Raw genomic sequence first — 8324 nt, 5'->3', positions numbered from 1 at the left:
GAATTTCGTGCGTACTCTAGTACAGTTAAACACTCATTTTTTGTCAAATCGATTACAGAGTGGAATGAATTGCCGAAGTGTGTAGTGAATAGCCTGAATCTAGAAATGTTTGTTGATAATTTCAAAGCCTTTTGTACGCGAAACCCTTGTCTTCTTGGCTTCTTTTTTCGCATCATCTGTTCACTCTTGCATGACGCTCGTGCATATCTTGTTTATTTTTTCCTTCTATCTATGCTCACCCCTGCTTGGAGTGAAGCGACTCCGCAGTATTAAATAAATAAGTAAATAAATATCATAAGTGAGTGACATCAGCGATACGCTTTCTCTTGCGTTTTCGAGATACGACTTGCGCTTGGCCCATGCGTCATCGAACAAACTGCGGAACCAGCTACTGAACTTTAAAGCCCGATTACCGGATAAACACTTTCCTGGAATTATCTACAAGATGCCATACCTCAAATCCAGTGATGCTTACATTTGTGAGAAACATAAAAACTAATCGACGTAGTGCAAAAAACGACGAGTCTACCACGATTGCGATCGCGTGCCACGCACGCGACACTGGTCACCAGATTTACTGTAGCATAGTCTAACGTGTCCAGAGAAAAGTACCTGACGACGCGCCACCCGGTCGAATATTTGTTCATCCAGTCCATGCTACTAACTTTAAACAAGAACGAAGGCCCCATGCCAAGCATCTCCGCCCGCTCATTGCGTCATATCCTTCGCTTATAAATACGCCATCGCTGCTGTCCTGCTCATTGTGAACAAGAAACTCGTACGTGTTTTGGAACGTGTTTCCTTTCGCCGACTGTGGTCAGTGACTGCTTCAATTGATTTAAATTCTTTCAGCTGGTGAATCTTTCAAGCGAGCAGTGACCGTCGTGTTTTTAAATTTTGCTACGCTGCCTAGGCTCTGCATCACCACCGTGCGCTTCAAAATGAAAAAAAAAAAAGCACTAAAGGATGAGCGGAGCTATAGTGACCCTATGCAGATGCCTCTCTTCCTCTTTCTATCCTGCCGTCTCTCTTTCCACCGATTGCGTCGCGCCACAAGTGCGCGACGCTGCTGCGCTGCAGCGTATGCAGATTAGGTCCTTCACTGCAGCATATGTCCTTTCCACATGCGCCTTTGTCTGCGGCTCTAATGCGATGCTTTTGCTTGTCACCACCCTTACCGTGATCGCCGTCCTCACGGCAACGCTGCTCAGGTCAGACGTTAATCTCATACTTCTTGCATCAGTTATTCGCTGTCCATACAGGATCTTTCACCCTAAATGAGCTCTTTTTGGCCCATCATTCATACGAAATGAGTGTTTCGATTAAGCACAAGGAGCCATTCGTGCAAACGTACATTTCTATTACTTTTTTCGCTAATAACGTACAGTGTCAAAGGTATTAGCCGTTTGGAAACCCACAAAGACCGTACGTGACTCAAAGATCAAAACAAGGCCACCCGTGAAATAGTGGCGTGCGGGTCGTTTATACTCGTAGAGGTAAATAATTTAGCTTTTACCGGATCAGTTCCTTCATAGTTGCAATACGAAAGCTTAGTTTTATTTCTAACGAAAGCACCACTAGCTTTCCTCTCTCTTTTTTCTTTTTTGTATTGAAGGCTCGCTTTAACACTGGAGAAGCTTGGTTACATCAGTCACTGGTTCATATATACGATGGCCCACATTTAACCCGAGGGATGAAAGTAACTAAATATGCACAAAGGCACTGAAGGAGCAACCATTTTGTATTGCGAGGGCAGCAGACCCACAATAATGCTAAGTGTGCGTCGAGAAACAAAGGTGTTTGGTGCACACAGGCCACTGGGCCTCCCGCACGACCCACTGCACTCAAACGTTCAAGTTCTGACTGTCCATTAGGTCATCAGCTTGGTACGGGGCGGTCTTCTGTCGGACCGGGACCTAAGAGCGTAGCAGAGTCTCCCAGTCCTCCCAGCTGGTGAGGTGCTCCAGGCCCCGCGGGAGAGGATCCGCCGGGCATTGGAATGGAGTGTGGGCAAGGGTGGCGGTGAGGTCGTTGCTGAAGGTGCAAGAGGGGTTGGCGAGCGTTTGGGGGTAGCGGGACCTAGTAAAAAGGGATGTGAAGGTTCGCATCTGGAGGCGGTGCCACAGGGTTTGATGGTCATCTTCAAGTGCGTGGTGTGGTGGCAGGTAGAGCTGTGTCTCGGCTCGGTAGGCCTGGGTCAGCTCACTGATTGTGTGCATGCGCTCCCGGGAGAACTCCGACGCGCGGGCCGCCTGTGCCTCATGTATTAGACCTTGGGCTAAGTTGTTGGCGGCCTCGTTGCTGGGGTTCCCCGAGTGCGCACGCACCCAGAGAAGCTGCACGTGGAGGGGCGGGTTGACATCGGACGAGGCAAATCGCAGGGATATGAACGCACCGCGCGTGATATTTAGTATTGGATCAACAAGGGGAAGCTTTGGGCCAGTTGATCAGACATGTTGGGGAAAAGGAATAACCGCAAACTTGACAGGACTGAAGATCGAGAAGAGGACAGGACGAGCGGTAACTAGCAACTGAAGTTTATTGAAAAAAGACATGTTGCAGCAAAGGTTGCATCTGCGCATAGCGTACGGGAACTAAGATAGTGACACGTGGAACACACAAGATAATTAATGATATACATCGAAACGAACAAGAAACGAACAAAAAACAACAAAGAAATGCCCGTCACAGGTTTAACAGAAACCGGGTCTCTTTATCTAAAAGCGCCACGGAAGGCTCACTCACACACATATCAAGCCCAAGTTTGCGCATGTGTGCCGCCTCTAAAATCTCTCTTTCGAGCCTCGACCTGCCCCTTCCGATGATGGTGGCTTTGTTGAACTGTGGGTAGCAGCCATCGCATTCCCTGCAGTGTCTCGGCAGATTTGCGCCATTATCAGGTTTCAAGGAGCGGAAGTGCTGTCGCAGCCTATCGTTTAGACATTGACCCGTCTGGCCAACGTATACTCTGCCGCATCGCAACGGGAACTGGTATACCACATCAGTGGCACAGTTGACATATCTGTGCTCATGCTTCGTCGTGCACGCGACCCTGCGCTTACCTTCCGCCACGCGCCCGCAGAGCTGCGATAGCTTGCAAGGGGCTGAAAAAACAATTTGAATGCCTTGCCTACCTGCCACCCTCTTGAGGTTATGGGCCATCTTGTGCACATAGGGGACAACTGGAGTATTGGAGTTTTCAAATCTTTGAGAATATAACGGGCTTCCGTGCGGGCAATCGCAAGGGCGATGGCTGCCTCCTCAGCCACTTCTGAGGAGGAAACCTAGGGAAGAGGAAGAGTATCAAGGCACTGAATGCTATGGCCCACCACTGCCCTCGCCGCTCCCTCGCCCGAGCATGCGGCGTCCACCCCCACGGCATACTCCTTGCAGCCGTAATATTTGGGGAGAGCCTTTGCCCTGGCTAGGCGGCGAAGACGTTTACGGGCGGTTACTGGGGATGCTGTAGTAGCTATCTTTCCAGGCATTTAAAGGCAACTTCGTGCAGTTATTCTTTTAGCAAATATTATTTCAACCTCTCTTTGTGGTCATGTTGTTATGTGTGGCTGGCAGAAAAACGCGCATTTATTGCTGATAAAATTGGAATTAAAATATTCCTTTTACTTGATTCTGACACTTGTACCGATAAGGACTCTGTGATCAGAGTCTCCAAGTGGATGGCAATGCAGCCCAGCTCCTTCTATCTGCGTCCCCCAGAAAGCTGAGTCGACGCACTGCTGTTTAGGTACAGAACCTGCGAAAGATAGCAATACTGGTGTTTTATTATGCGAAGCATATTACTAGAGGTACACTACAGCCCTTCGCCGTGGTTACACGCCGTGCACACCACGTGGTACAGTGACGTCACACCACGTGACATACCACGTGACACATGACGTCACGACAGAGGAAGACGGAGGTCCACCTCGCGCCGTCGCTGTGGTTGCACGCCGTGCAGACCACGGACGCCCATTGAAAGGACGCCCCAGTTCAACTCCTGTTTGTAAAATATTACCGTTAGGAGTACACTGCAAAAAGTGAATGAGGCACCGGCGATACTCGAACTCACGATCTCCTGTTTACTAGACAGGCGCTTTAACCAACTAAGCCACGGCGCCGACGGTCCTACCTCGGAGGTACACTACAGCCCTTCGCCGTGGTTACACGCCGTGCACACCACGTGGTACAGTGACGTCACACACACGTGACATACCACGTGACACATGACGTCACGACAGAGGAAGGCGGAGGTCCACCTCGCGCCGTCGCTGTGCTTGCACGCCGTGCAGACCACGTGGTACAGTGACGTCACACCACGTGACATACCACGTGACACATGACGTCACGACAGATCACCGTCACGCGCTGGGAGAGGGAGAACGATGCCATCGCACAGACACCGGAATGTCCTCGAGCGGCATTCCCGCGCATTTCGAACGCGCGTTCACACTCGGTGTAGGTGAAACGCTCGCTCCACCGGGCAGGCGGAAGCGGCTTCCGTGACAATCCAGGCGCTCACCCAACGCGCGTCTCGGGGTTAGTCGGCGTTCCGCTGTAGCCATGCCGTTGTCTTCCCCCACGACGAAGCCTTCTAGTGGTTGCATTAAAATGACCAAGTATTCAACCAAGGAAAGCCATGTATTACCAAGCCTAGCCATCAATATGCTTCTCATCTGACCAGGGTTAACCAAGTTAAGCCTCAGCCATTTTTTTTACTTACCTAGCTTTAAAAGCGCCGCGTTTAATGAAAGAAGCGGTTTAGTCGTTGAAATGCGGTAAAATATCTATACAGATCAATTTTATTTTGCCCTGAGGGTTCCTTTAACATCTCAAAAGCAGGACCTCGGTATTAAAAGGAATTGTGAGGCTTACCTCAAGGCACATTCCTTCTCTACTGCAAAGAGGGCTTTAAAAACTGAGCTGATTACTTTCGTTGGCACCTATCCATATGCAAGGCGTGTTTCGTTTTTTTTTTTTTTTTATCGCCCGCCGTTAAAAACAGATACACTCCTTGAACTCCAACACTGTGCTTCTGTTTTATGTATACTTCGTTTGACTGAGGTTGATCAAATTATGTATGAAATACATGGTATAAATACATAATTCCGTGGAATTTGAAAAATATTGTGAGAAGTTTCACATGACGGAAAAAAAGATTTCGTTAATTTCACCCAGCTTCGGTGCGCTGGGTGAAACTCACCCGCTATACGGGTGAAACACCCCGTATAGCGGCTCTGTGTTTTGGTTAACGAAAGCTGGGCGTGTCGGTTTCATAAAATGCATTGCAGCGTATGAAAACGAGAATCACAGACTACAATACGAGCACTGGTCTTGTCTTCTCGTCTGCGGTCTTCGTTTTCTTGAGCTACGATGCATATGCGTCAGTGTGATCATCATCGTCATAATCAACCTTCTTACGTTTGCTAAACAACAGAGCCCTCCCCTATTTATAGGGTAGCCGCAGCTACCCTATTTCGCAAATCTCGTTGCCTCTTACCTCCACGTGACATTCTGCCAAGCGCCCCTGCGGCCTTCTTCCCTTCCATCCGCTCTGTTACCCCAACGGACATCCGGTTATCTGTTTCTCGCATATAATGTTGTGCCAAGTCCATCTACTTCCTCTCGCTTTCACCCAGCGCATCCATCGCGCTCGCCGTACCTGGTTTACGATGGACACAGAGGTACCCAGAAGAATTTAGAGAACACGGAAAATTCAAAGAAACTTAACTTCTTCGTACACTACTGAGCTGGCAGCCACGAACTGAAAGGTGCGCTTTCCTTCTCATTGTGCACAATGCAGCCGTCAGTGATTGGCCGCGCGTGGATACAAAGGAAATGCAGCTTTTTCGTTGTTTTGGCGTTGCGAAAACATTGGCGGGCACCTCCTGTACATTCTTGCACAGTCGGACTTGAAATGATGGGACCGAGGACAAGAAAATATAGCAGCGTTGTAATGCAGCAACGAAAATATGGGCTGATAACAAGATGAACACCGGCACGAGAATGGGGTCTGCGGAACTGAGTGAAAGCACTAATTCATTGAGGGACAGCCTAAGGCGTGAACTTGCTGGCATATGACGACTAGTCAGGTCGCGTCCAAGGCGCTGCGCTGTTCGCGTTTCGTTCCGGGCCGCTCTAGAAACTCTAGCAGCAAAAGATTAGTTTATAACTGGGCGAAATTTGTTTCCTTTTTGCTGTGTTCGATAACATCAAAATGAAAAGAAGCTCATAAACCACACTTAAGGCCACCTGTCTACCACCCTGCCACATAGGAAAAAAAATATTCAGGGTCGTTTGGTCATCGAACGCTTGTTATCTGTGCGCTAGATAGATAAGAAAAGTGACAGGCTTTACCCTTATGCCCGGCGTGAAGTGATTGTGATGGCTGAGTAATAGGAACACGATGGATGCCTTATAAGGTGTCTGCCGAAAACGGGGTATTTAGGTGTACTTATACGCACCTTACGCAAAATGCGGAGGTCATCGGTTCAGATCCGACAGATATGGGGTTGTTTCCTCTACTTTCAAATAAATTATCTGTTTGGTATGAACTGGTTGCTCTACTAATTTTCATGCGATGAACACTACAAAACAAAAAGCATTCTCTTATGCTTTCTTCTTTCGCAAGTTGGCTTCTTTCACATGTGTGTTAACGAGCCTCTCATTTCCCTACCTTTTTCTGCGTAAAAAAACTAAGTTCATCAAACTATAGCCCTGAGCTCTTTATTTTGTTGTTTCAAAAACCATCATCATTATACAATTCGTTTTGGAAGTAAAGTTTTAACAGAAAAATAAAACGTAAGCTTTATGTCATGCAGTGCGTTTGATGAGTCAGTGACTGAAAGTAGCATTTCCAGTGCTTCTTTCATGCTTGGTTAAATACTTAAAAGCCAAAGTGCAAGCCATGTATATGAAAGATAACCGAAATGTGGACCGCACCACACAAAGTCGATTAACGCAGCATTTGTTCGCGGCTATAATCACATGCTTTCCTTGTTACGAAGCTTTAACAGAAATAGAAAGTTCGTTGATAACCTAAATATGGTATACAGCCCACGGGCTACAGACAAGGGCTCCCTCAGCGTTGCCATTATGCTCGCTGGGCTGTTGCGTGTCCATGACGTCAGCACAGGGGAAGCGGCGGCAGAACCGGTTTGCAGCAGCCTAGAGAGGAGTCGTGTCGGCACCTCTCTCGCCCAGAAGTTGAAATTGCACCCTTTGCGGATTGTTGTTTTTTTTTCCCCATATCTCCCCCATGCAGCACGATATGCCTAAAACGGCTTCCGTCGCCAACGCGTGGCTAGCTGATTGCGCTCGTGTTTTCTGGCCCTATTTCTTATCTCGATTTCAAGGACAGTGAATCTACGCACAAGTGTGCCAATGGGTGTCGGAATCCCAACAAATGATCGTTTATCATGTTATCTTCAATCGCTTCGCGGAAGCCCCGCTGCAGACGTCTGCGCCCGGTGACAACAGCAATGGCTGATACCGAACACAATGCCCAGTCTCCTTTCGACGTAGAAACGACCGACTTTATTTACTCTGACAGCCCTGATCACACTAATCAGCGCATGCGCTTACATTTTACACGCGGTTCGCACGCCTAATAATTGAGGACTATGTACTTGCCTGGTGCGGACAATCTTGTAACTTCTTTTTTTTTTCAGAGCGAAGGCTCTACTTCACGGTCAACCTGCCAAAGCCGCTTCACTGCTGAAGCCGACTTTCAACTGACCTTGGGAGCCTAAATAAATAGATAAAATGAACATTGCCCTTACTTGCATGGTGTCGAACCGGCGGCGGCGCGAACAGATCAGTGTTGCTGACCACTGTATGAGAGCACTGTATGCTATCGCCGCAGCCGATCACGCCTTGCGTTAACTGCAACACACTCTCGCGCGGTGCATTGCGCATCGTCGTCTGCATCAACCAATACTACTATCGAACTAATATCGTTGTCAGATACGTCGACGACCCAGCAAAGCAATACCATGAGCAACCAGGCTGAACACATGGTTTCGTACGTCTACTCGGTTTAACTACGTTAAAACCCTAACACTTTTTATTTTTATTTTTGGTCGTGCATTGCCTAACGCCCGACATGGTCGCAGATATCAGACTCGCACTGAGAAAATAAACAATGCCCTTAGATTCCGCTTCTGTTGCTGGGCGACGTAAAACTCGCCAGGCTTAAACGTAACTAGTACTGAGCCTTAACGTGCCACAGCTTACAGCGTGTAGACTGACCACTACAAATTCTAAATAGTATGGCTAGTTATTTCCACCCTGCTGCGAACACATGATCTTCCATTCGTCATGCATGA

General features: G+C 48.1%; 1 non-coding gene across 1 annotated transcript; it reads right to left on the bottom strand.

Moving 5' to 3' along the window:
• Nucleotides 1–4044: 4044 nt before the first annotated feature.
• On the bottom strand, nt 4045–4118 carry TRNAT-AGU (transfer RNA threonine (anticodon AGU)). The gene has a single exon. It is a non-coding gene; the product is annotated as a tRNA-Thr (tRNA).
• Nucleotides 4119–8324: the final 4206 nt, after the last annotated feature.

This window comes from Amblyomma mixtum, chromosome 1 (genome assembly GCF_055824585.1).
Source record: "Amblyomma mixtum isolate Tamu chromosome 1, ASM5582458v1, whole genome shotgun sequence".
Lineage (NCBI taxonomy): Eukaryota > Metazoa > Arthropoda > Arachnida > Ixodida > Ixodidae > Amblyomma > Amblyomma mixtum.
Note: the sequence above shows the minus strand (reverse complement) of the source record. Positions and strands in the feature narration are given on the sequence as shown.